The 11,172-nt window shown below is 43.1% G+C and overlaps 1 protein-coding gene across 2 annotated transcripts in view; it reads right to left on the reverse strand.

Moving 5' to 3' along the window:
- The window catches only part of LOC138295407 (fucolectin-like), a 105,227-nt gene extending 100,767 nt beyond the window's left edge, over positions 1-4,460 (reverse strand). The window contains exons 1-2 of one of the 2 annotated variants that reach the window (XM_069233679.1): positions 4,312-4,460; positions 1,369-1,407 (exon numbers count right to left, since the gene is read on the reverse strand). The gene's annotated coding sequence lies outside the window, so the exon portion shown is untranslated. The remainder of the gene's footprint in view (positions 1-1,368; positions 1,408-4,311) is intronic. The other variant, XM_069233678.1, reaches the window with a different exon arrangement.
- Positions 4,461-11,172: the final 6,712 nt, after the last annotated feature.

Below are 11,172 nucleotides of genomic sequence, written 5' to 3' on the forward strand. Positions count from 1 at the left end.
ATAAAGTAATATTCCAATTACAGTGCTGGTTAAACCCACCCTTCCACAGTACTGAGCCCTTTTTTGGCTATTTGGGGTAGTTTGCGCGTAGGCCTTCATAACTTTTTGTCCACATAAGCTATGCATGCCAAATTTGCGTCATTTTTTCTAACATTCGTTTTTTTCAGAAAAATTGGAAAAAAGGGCTGCAGAAGAAAGCATGTGTTTTTCCCTGAAAATGGCTTCAACAAAGGGTTTGCTGTGCTAAAATCACCATCTTCCCAGCTTTCAGGAACAGGCAGACTTGAATCAGAATACCACATTTTTGAAAACACATAGCCAGAAGAGCTCTCACACAGCATGTACAGTTTTATGCCATAGCGAGCTCTTTTGCTCGCAATGTACTGTCTGAACAGCAGCCGTCCTTTGTACAGGATCAAGGACTCATCAACTGCTATATTCTTTTCAGGTGTATAGATCTCTGGAAACCTGGCAGACAACTGTTCCACAACAGGCTGAATTCTGAACAACCTGTCATGGTCTGGATGGTCCCGGGGCAATGCAGCAAAATTGTCATTGTAATGCAGCATGCGCTGCAGAAGCAAAAAAGGATCTCTGCTCATGTATGGTGCGAAGATGGGGGTTACCCAAACTGTGCAACTCGTCCAGTAGGACGGCAAGGTGGGTTTTTGTAGTAACCCCATGTTGAGCATAAGGCCCAAAAATATCTTCAATTCCGCCAGCGAAGTGGGAGCCCACTGCCGTACCCTAGAACGGGGCCCTAGAGTGCCTCCATGCTTCGTCAGAAATTGGTCTGCATGCAAATTTGTTTGCTGCACAATTTCCTGAAAGAAGTCAACATCCTAAAATATATGGAAGTAGTCAACTGGCAAAAAGTTGGCCGTATCAACTTTACATCCAGCGTCACCCGTAAAAGGTGGAATTTGGAGCTGAACTAAATTGGGGGGCTGCCAAGAGAGCACACTCTCTGTGCTTGCCACCGCATGCACCTGCTGTCTGGTTTGGGCTAACACCGCTGTTGTCTCGCTGCACAGACTGTGCTTGCGAAGGGACAGCTCAACTGTCCTCATTGTCTCCCTCAAAATCACTGGAAGAGGTATCGTCAGATGGGACGCCAACTGAAAAATCACTCCCTGTTTCTGCCCCATTGTCCTCTCCCTCAGATGCCGTCTCAGTCTCTGATCCTGCCTCAGAGCTATCCTCCATGACCTGAGTTAGGGTTTGAGCAGCAGTCATCCAACAAGACGCCATCTCTGCTACTGGCTAAACTGTCCCTCTAAAGTATTAGCCTACGCAGAAGGCAGACAGAGTCACAAAATTGCTCATGTGTGTGTGTGATGTGTCCAATAGTAAATGTCTTCACCTTACCTTCGCTTCTTCTCTGATTCAGCAGATTCTCTGAAGACACTGAAAAAAATCAAAAAAAGACACTATCACTATTACTTCACCTTACCACATACCCATCATCACAGCCTTTAGTGCTGGTGGCACCCAGTGGGACAGTCATTTTTGGTCCTCTGCCTCCCTTGACCTCCTCTTCTAATTCCCTCAGAACCACCCAGCAAAAGTGCCCCTCATATCTCCATAGCCCCCATCCACATACATTTCATTTGTTTTAAAGCACAGGTATCGCCTGGCTTTGCTAATCCACTCAGCTAAATACATGTATATCCTTTGTAGCAAGCATATAAACCATCTGTGCTACTTTATGGCGTCAAAACTGCCACTAGACAAAAGACAGATCTATTTCTATATAGAGAGAATCTAACTCTCTCTCTCTCTCTCTCTCTCTCTACATATATATATATATATATATATATATATATATATACAGTATATATATATAGTTTCCCTGGGAGCCGATAGTGGCTCCCAGAAAACAACACATACACATGTAAAAAAGTGATATATATATATATATATATATATATCCATACCATAGAAAGATGTCTCTCATTATTTTATATATATATATATATAGAGAGAGAGAGAGAGAGAGAGACTCATTCTCTACATCACTTCTTTTTTATACATGTGTGCTTTCCCTGGGGCCGATCGTGACCCCATGGCAAAGCACACATGTATAAAACAAGCATTTGCAATGCAATGGGTATTGCTTTTGCTCGAGTTAAAGGTATTAGCGTTGTAAACTCCTAACCGGACTTTTCTTGCCACATAAACTGAAAAGTAAAACAGATTCACATAAGCCAGCCGATGGTCACCATGAGCGCAAAGCAAACACACAAAAGGAAACAGAAGTTCACTTGAAGTGAAATTTATCAGCAAAAGTGCAAATATCCATGTAAAAGGGTCAATGTCATGCAAAGCCTCTACTACTGCCCAGTGAGATCGCGCTGTCTATGAAATGAAGAGAAAAAGTAGTGCAGAAACCATACAGAAATCACAGAGCCTCGTATGTTTTCTGTAGGTGGCTGGTGCACTTGAGACGGGCTAAACACGGGAAAAGCCATGACGTATGCATGCCTTTCACTAATTAAATCAAGCTAATTTTAAAAGGCAAGCCCACAAAACAACCAAACTCATGGGCTTGACAAAGTGTGGTTAAAAGCCCACAGCGAGATTAAACCAGGGTGAGAGCACTTTGCGCTCGACCCTAAAAATGCCCCCATTGGGGGTCAGTCCAAGGGCTGACCCCAACATTTTCTTCTTTTTTTTTTAATATTCCCTCTGGGGTGCGATCGTCCCCACACCCCAGGGAAACACTTTTTTTTTTTTAATTATTATATATTTCCCCCAGGGGTAATTTTAGTATCTGGGGGGCGCAATCGTCCCCCAGAAGAACCCCAACATCTTTTTTTTTTTTTAATTGTGCCCCCACAGTCGGGGGCCTACTTACACGGCTGCCGATCCTCCAAAACAAGATCCCTGGTGCCCCTAACTCCATTTCCTGGCCATGGATCACAGCTGCACTGCGATTCATGGCCAGGAAACAGTGCAAGGAAGGCATTGATGGAAAGGGGAGATCCTTCGGTGGGGAAAAGGTGTGACAGTCAGCGCGTCACAGATGGGTGAGGGAGGGGAAAAAAATCTTTCGGTGCATTGCACTAGAGGATTTTTAAAACCTCTCCGTAGCGTCAGCCAGCCATATGCAACTCAGTCTTGGTCTCAGTCAGAAATGGAACCGTCCATACCAAATCACAACACTAAAGTGATGCAGTCACATTCCAGTGCTGCTTTCAGGATGCAGGTGCCAGGCACGCCTCCAAGCGTTCTTTGGCTTTTTTTTTTTTTTTTTTTGCTTTTCACTCTCTACTGTGCTTTGCTGCATTAGGGCCAGGTTTGCGGTATAAAATGCCTTGTGCACCCATACATGCATAGAGGTGCCCTCTTTACAAACAAACAGGGCAAGTGTTATGCGGCATAATCCTCAAATTAGCTATGAAAGTCATCGGTTTGTCTGGCAATTCTGAAGAGATACAAATGGTTTAATTCAATACATGGTGGACTACTCAAGCCTGATCCTTTCCAGGGGTTAAATAAGGCCAAAGAGTACCTTACACGGTGCAATCTTCCTTGAGAATTGGCTTTGTTTTACAATCGCCAAGGTATGGGTTTTACACGCAGTTCAAATCATCTATCTGTGCAATTTGTTATTGTCCCCTATTATTGTTCAAATTAATAAAGTGTGAGACAAAAGAGTGATACGTTTAACCCTACGGATGCAGGTCATAACATACATCTGTACACAGCCACAATCAGAGACATACATCTGCACTCAAACTTATCTGAATTTACAGCCACATTCAAATACGTATACACAAACACACAATCGAAATGTAGTGTAGACTCACGCACAAAACTACAAAAGTAAGCGAGAAAACAACACTTACGGGAAAGACGGAGAAAGAGAAACACGAATAAGCATCACAAAGGGAGAAAGCTGCAGGAGCGAGCTGAAGGCGCAGGGAGTGGCTGTAAATGGACTAAAGAGGCCCAAGATGGCTTCACGATTACGCTGCATCAGTATTCCAAACTCTCACATTTAATTTTGCAGCAGCCGCGTGTTTTAGAGGAGAGCTTTGGGCACGGCACGTTTTTATTTACAAATTAAGCACTGGTTAACAGACCCACAAATCCAAATCCACCCTCATACACTCAGACTTGGATAAGCAGAAGGGTACACAGGCGGCCTTAAACTGAAGCGGACATCTAATCCCTGTCTCTTATTATGACCACTGCCACTCCACATCATGGCTGACTAACCATGAAGCTCTTTTAGATAGCCAGTGAGGCACGTGGTGCTATAAAAATAAAATACAGAAATAAAATGAAGCATGTAACAGATCTCACCTTTCTGAAGAGTCCAAGTGGGTACCTGAGACAGGCTCTTCAGACCTGTATCAACTCTACTGCTCTCGCGAGATGGGAAGAGCACGAGGGTTCTTCAGCTTTGTTTCTGTTCTGTTCAGTCCCCGCTCCTCACTGCTATGAAGACCAGTGGCTGGACCCTGGTGAAGGGAAGTCCTGGGGAAATGGTGGAGCTGACACTTCCTTCCGTCAATTCATAGAAGTGTTCCCAGAATTAACCTTGCCGATCTTCGAAAATTAACAGAACCACTTCCATGAAAAGGTGTAAACAGGCCTAACCGGGGTTCCTCTACCATTCATTCTATACGTATTTTCTTTGTGAAGCTTGCAGTAAAAGATTTGTTATGCATTCTTCTGCATCAATGGGACGTGATTCGTCATGCTAGCTGAACCGAAAGACAGACGCACACTCAAATAATAAGCAAACAACTGCATGCAAAGCGTATACACTGCCACACTCCAAAGCACAATCATGAACACATATGCAGGTAACCACCCTTACGCAAAGATACATCATTATTTTGAAGGCAAATGGACATATCTACACAACACTCAAAGACACATACATGCATTATGGCTTAAACGTGTACATATACCCACAACTGTGCCTCCAAACATGGACACGGACTGAAGCACAGCAATGAAACATCCACACCCATTATCACTGTCAAGTATTGCAAATACACATGTACACACATGAACACGTCAGTTAAACATATGCAAGTCATGGCACAAATACATAAATACTCCCACGCACAATACACAATATACACATATGCTTGCTTGCCACAATCACAGATATACACATATACAACTGCACACAGACATGTATACAAATGTCTTAAAAATACTAACACAAATCATACTCGAGCAGAAGCACCTATAAGCACAATCACATTCGAATACAACGCACAGCCATATATACACGTATGCGTGCGGTCATTTTCACAAATATTCACTGAACAACCTAAGTTAAAGCTAATTTAAAACTGATTGAGTGATCAGTAGCTGAGATAACACAACGAAAAATATATCAACTTCCTTAAACTTCAAATTAAATCAAAATGTATATAGTGGTATAAATGCTGAAAAGGGTATTAAAGTACAAAAATTCAAAGGAGCAGTTCAAAAGAGCCGAGTCTTGACAGCTTTCCGGAAAGGATACAGCTCATGAGTGCTTAATTTGAGCCGGTGGTTTCCGGTGCGAGGCACCGGCATTTATTTTTTAGTCCGGGCACTTATTTTTAAGCCTCCAGCATTTACTGCGAGCAAAAGGCACATATGGGAAAAACGGAGGAAAAGAAAAGCGGAAAAGCGTAAGGGAGGAAGCAGAAAGCTGCGAGAGGGAGCTGAAGGGGCAGGAAGTGGCTGTAAATGGATTAAAGAGGCCCCAGATTGCTTCAGGATTGCGCTGCCTCAGTAATGCCTACTCGCACATTTAAATGCAGCAGCCGCGTGTTTCAGAGGAGAGCTTCGGGCACTGGCAGGTTTGTATTTAAAAATTAGGCAATGGCGCTCAGATATGCCTCTTGAAATATCCAGGGATAGCATAACACTGTGGGGCTTTAAAATGCAGTTTATGGAGGATGAAATGATGTAAGTGCACCTTGGTAAACTATATGCTGCATAATTTTGCAAGACTTGCAGCTTTTGAATGTTATATTTTAATTTGCTCCAAAACTTGCTCTGCACAGTCAATCTTTGATCCAACCACAGCACAGGCAATGACCGCTCTATTTTCTTGCACTTTTAAATGGCAGGATTTACACATAAATGTCTCATGGTAATTAGAGGACCGAATGGGCTGCTTCACCCGATAATCCATGCTAAAGTTCTTGTTCAAAATGGCTCCCGTCGTTGATACTTTCTTTTGGCCTTGATTTCCAATGCCACCTACCAAGTGCTCAATTTGAGCCGGTGGTTGCCGATGGGATCCACTGGCACTCATTTTTGTGGATCTGCCTTTTTTCCCCACACCAGATATTTACTGTGAACAAGAGAGGGCAAAACACACAAAGTGGAAAGATGGAGGAAGAGCAGGACTTAAAAACCTTCACAAAGCGAGAAAGCAATAGCCTGCATGAATGAGATGAATGGGCAGGGACTGCCTGGTGGTTGATTAAATAGGTATGAAGTGGTTTCAAGACTATGCAGCCTTGGTATTGGGCACAGTGACATTTAATAGCACTGACGTATGTGTCTGAGCTAAGAGCACCAGCATTTCATTCTCATGCATTTATAAATTAAGAACTGCACCTACCCAAAAAGCATGATGCCCAGAGCTCCACTATTTAAAATATGATTTTCAGAGCTACTATTTATTAGCCAGCGAACTGTGCCAACAAATACAGAACTGTTTTTTGGGTGTTTAGACTCATCGAGTTCTGATTTAACCAGTCCTTCTTGATAGCAGACATCTCAGCTACCTTTTGCCTACCATCTGGGATAGCCAAAGCGGGCAAGCACAACTATGTTATCGTTTGGCATAGCTTTGTAAACTTATTCCAGGATTAACTAGCAAGCGATGTCGAGATTGTACATAGATTTTGAAAAGGATAAGTGAAAGACACTGTCATGTCTCCCATTTAGCCCAGAAGAATTGAGGACTGCAGGAGCAACAGTCCAGCCTCTGATACCCCTTCCTAAATGAGGTCACACAACAGAAAGTGGGGCAAGGGAATAGTTGGGCGCTGGCATGGAACAAGGACGCCTGGATGTGATTGGCACTGTCAGCACCAGACCACTATCTATACCTAGGAACACGTGCAAATAAAGAAATTGAAGAACTCCTAGGAGGGATTTCCTGAGTGGGGACTCAACAGTAACAACCCATGAGATACCCCAATCCACTGTAATGGAGTTTAAATTGTCCACAACTGTCACACTTGCCTTACATTCAGACAAAAATAAATTCAGCCATCTAGAGAAGTCCCCATCACTCCTTCCCCCATCAGTACATCAATAAAGCCAAGTCTCCTCCATAATCAGTATGGACATTGATCAAAGTTGTCTCTGTGCCTCACTTAGAGCAGAAGCCTGCCTGCTTACCACCACAATCACACTGATTTTGAAAAGATTCTGTGATTACATCAAAGCTGTTTCTTCGGCGGCCATGGTACATTCGTTTTTAGAGTCCCGTTTGTTAAGACATGGCTGCTTCAACAGGGTTGAAATACATGATGCCTTTAAAATGTGAGGATTCTTCACATCATCAAAAAACTGTTGATGATTTCACTTTCAAAGTGAGCCAGAACCTTATAGCCATTCTTGACTGGCATTGCTGAACAGTGATCTCCTAGACAAAGAGTGATCTAAGGAGGTCATTATGGCTGAGATCCCCTCGGCAGGAATTTTATAATAATTGAAAGACAGCAGCACAGATTTTAGATGTAATTTGATCCGGATTTAAAACTTGATCAGTCACAGGAATAGGTATCTTTGCTCTTATCTTGTCTTGTTTCTTATCTTGAAAATAGTCTAGGCCCGTATTTCGACAGTTGCCTGGTACATCAAGGGGTTTGACCAGTGTTCTAGGTTTAGCTATTTCCTTCAACTGTTTAAATAGGGATGTGGTGGAATTAGAGGCCTCACTGATCTGTTAACTCAAGCAATTCTTTTGTCCTTGTTGTAAGTAGTGTACATTTATGTTCTCCTCCCATGGGTATCTGTTTTTTTATTTTGGTCCCAGGCTCATCTAATCTAGTGTGTGCAGGTAGGCCTAGGTCTTCCTCTTTATATAAGTGACATCCGGGACATGTCCTGTGACATAGAGGGTTTCACCAGGTGTGCTCTCGATTGTTTCACAGTTGACTATGGTCCCTGTCAAGGGTTACGCATGTAGAGTGGTAATAAAAGTGTATCATGCTTTGTGAATCAGTAGTGTCACCAGACTTTTTTAATCTTTCAAGGCCTACTGGCATACTTGTGCAAGGTCCCGCTTCTATGCAATACCCCACATTTTATCAATAATATTCCAAGTGCATGTTATGAACGTGTGTGTATGTATGAACTGTGTTGTACATTCATTATCTATAGGAAAGAACCAGGATACTGGAGGCCTTCAGGTTCCATCTTGGGAACCGCTGACGTGTTCCTATGCACAAAGTGGAGGAGAGGTTGTTTTCTGATATAGTGCAAGTGTACTGCTTGCATTCTTGAAGCTGGAGGGAACTGGGCATTAAAGTGGGGAAAGTGGTGAAAGGACTCCTTTAGAAACTCAGTTCTCAGGAGCTGATGATTAGTCTTCCTGAGCATTGGCATTTGGTAGGTGCAGTTTCTTTTCAGGGTGAGACGTGTCCTTAAGCTGAGGCCGGCATTTTTCTTCTTTCCTGCTCATTATTCAGCATGGCTTTTGATAGCAAGGTGAAGAAAACTCACATCTCTTTGTGCCACTTTTGCGGTTGCTCCAGGCTGGAGACCACCCATTTTTGAGCAGTATCACTATACACAAAGGTTGCTTTTGGAGAACACACTATGAGAGGACACTTGAAAGAAGAACTACCCCAAACCGGTTCTGAAAGTACTGACAATGACCCACATCCTGTTTCTGCTTTGTGTGTAAAAATAAGAGCCACAAACCATTATTTTGTTCTTGTCCTCTATTACCAAGAAAAGAAGTGCTCTGCAGAGTACTCAGAGGACTACTGTGGAACCAGAGTTAGTGTTTGTCCGACAGCCAACTACCTAGAGGTGAGAGGGAATCACATCTTGCCTTGTGGGAAGAAGCTGTTGCCCTGACCTTAGATGCCTGGAAGCAAACCTGCCTGTTGAGAGAGGGAAGAAGCCTGACAACCCTGCTGGAAGTGTGACTGTGAGAGAGAAGCTTGACCCCAGTGGTGTGTTGGTCCATTTGAGAAGGAAGACTGAGGAAAACGATTTGTGTTCTTGGGGCCACATGAGCGAAGTCTCTCTGGGTGAGCAGTACTAGACAGGAACTGCAGTACCATCAGCTAGTGCCACTGCAAGTGTGTCTGAGTGGACGGTGCCCATGCATTAATGAAGTGTGCCTAAGCAGACTATGCTGCAGCATCAATAAAGTGTGCATAAGCTGCCTGTGCCACTGAATCAAAGAAGTATCGCTGAGTGGACTTTGCCGCAGCATCAATGAAGTGTAGCCAAGTACCAACAATGAACTGCACCTGAACTGACTGTGCTGCTGCATCAATCAACTGTGTCCATGTCAGTCTTGCGCCGCCCCAGAAGACTATACCGAAGTAGATCATGATCTCTGACCATTTGCTCAAACCCCCACCTCATTAGAAGTCAATATTAAGGTTTGTTGTAAACCAGCAGCATGAGTCCTTGCCGGAGCCCTGCACATCTGCACCGACCATGGTGGTAACCTCGTCTGCTGCAGTCAGAGCCTAAGTGCGAGAGAACCTCTTTCCAGCATGTCTCCTCTCAGAAGAAAGATTGAGCCTGATATGTGCAGTGACTGCCCAAGAAAGACTATGTGACTCCAGTGAAAAATAACACTTCAGGACTGCTGAGAGAAGGTAATGCCTGAACTCATAAAAAGCGATCATCTGCACCTGTACCTTGATACCTGCCCAGAAAAAAATCAAAACCGGCAGGGAATCTACCTATCCTACGCAGGAGGGACATCTGGGATGAGGTGAGCAAGAGGGTCGAGTGGCAGGACCCCTGATGCAGTTGCGCAAGTGCCAGAGAAGCATTTCTACCTGTAGCCTATTCTGTGGATCACTGAGTGTATCAAAGTAAGGCATTGACCTGAGCAATCTGCTATTGCACAGCTGGTGATTGCAGGTTCTGAGCTTGAGCACACTAGTTCCCGGAGTCTTCTTGTGATTACTAACACTTAAAGTCAAGTGCCAAAAGCGTTGTATTTGGCATAGTTGTGCAAAGCTGTTGTAGGACGGACCCCTGGAGATCAGAGGTATATGTCCCAGACCCACAGCTGAAGCTCAGTAGCCACTGTGTGCCCCGTGGTCCTCTGAACAGGGTCTGACCCATGATTAAATCTGACTCCATAGGGTTCAGAATGTATTTGATACACTAAATTGTACATATTCTGAGTTTTTGACAAATAATATATGTGGATTTCAGTGCTTACAGCACCAAAATCCATATACCACAATAAATATTGTAACTTTTCCCCAGGTAGGTTTGACCTGCCAATATTAGCAAGGGTGCAGATTTTATCACGCCTTATAAATACTGGATATGGTAAACTCCACACAAATTGGAACTCCGACCCATGTGCAAACAGGAGATTGGACAGGGTTAATAAAACTTCTGCCCACTGATAATCAGACCTTGATCTCTAACATTGATTTTTTTATTTTTATAAGTCTTTCCGAAGGAATTAAGCTATGCTTTAGCGCTCTCATTGTAATATTTTTTACAATTTCTCTCAGATCATCAAAAAACAAGACTGGTTGTTTGCTTGATTGTAGCTTCTTCTCTTTACAAACCTCTCTAGAAAGGTGGCCAAGCTAGTCATTAAATGCATCGATTGATTGCTGAATACATTTGTCAAAGGAGTAGCGCATAAAAGGTGTATTTAAATAAATATAGGATAACATGCCAACAAATCTGCATTTTTGCTTCTGTTAGTTTTGTGCACACAACGTCCATGAATTTCACAACCTTACATAAGTCTGTAGAATATGACAGTTCAAAATGAAATTGACACGATTTTAACTAGTTCTGATACTAGGTGCAACAACATAGGCCTTAACCAGTACCTAATGCATCAAGTGTTGTAGTGATTATGTTTTTAAAACACATCTTTCTTTATTGTTTTTTTAAACAACCAAGCAAGGAACAGTTACATGTCGCAGGTACAGGTACATTAAGCGAAAACACAATGCCTGGGCATAT

This window comes from Pleurodeles waltl, chromosome 5 (assembly GCF_031143425.1).
Source record: "Pleurodeles waltl isolate 20211129_DDA chromosome 5, aPleWal1.hap1.20221129, whole genome shotgun sequence".
NCBI lineage: Eukaryota > Metazoa > Chordata > Amphibia > Caudata > Salamandridae > Pleurodeles > Pleurodeles waltl.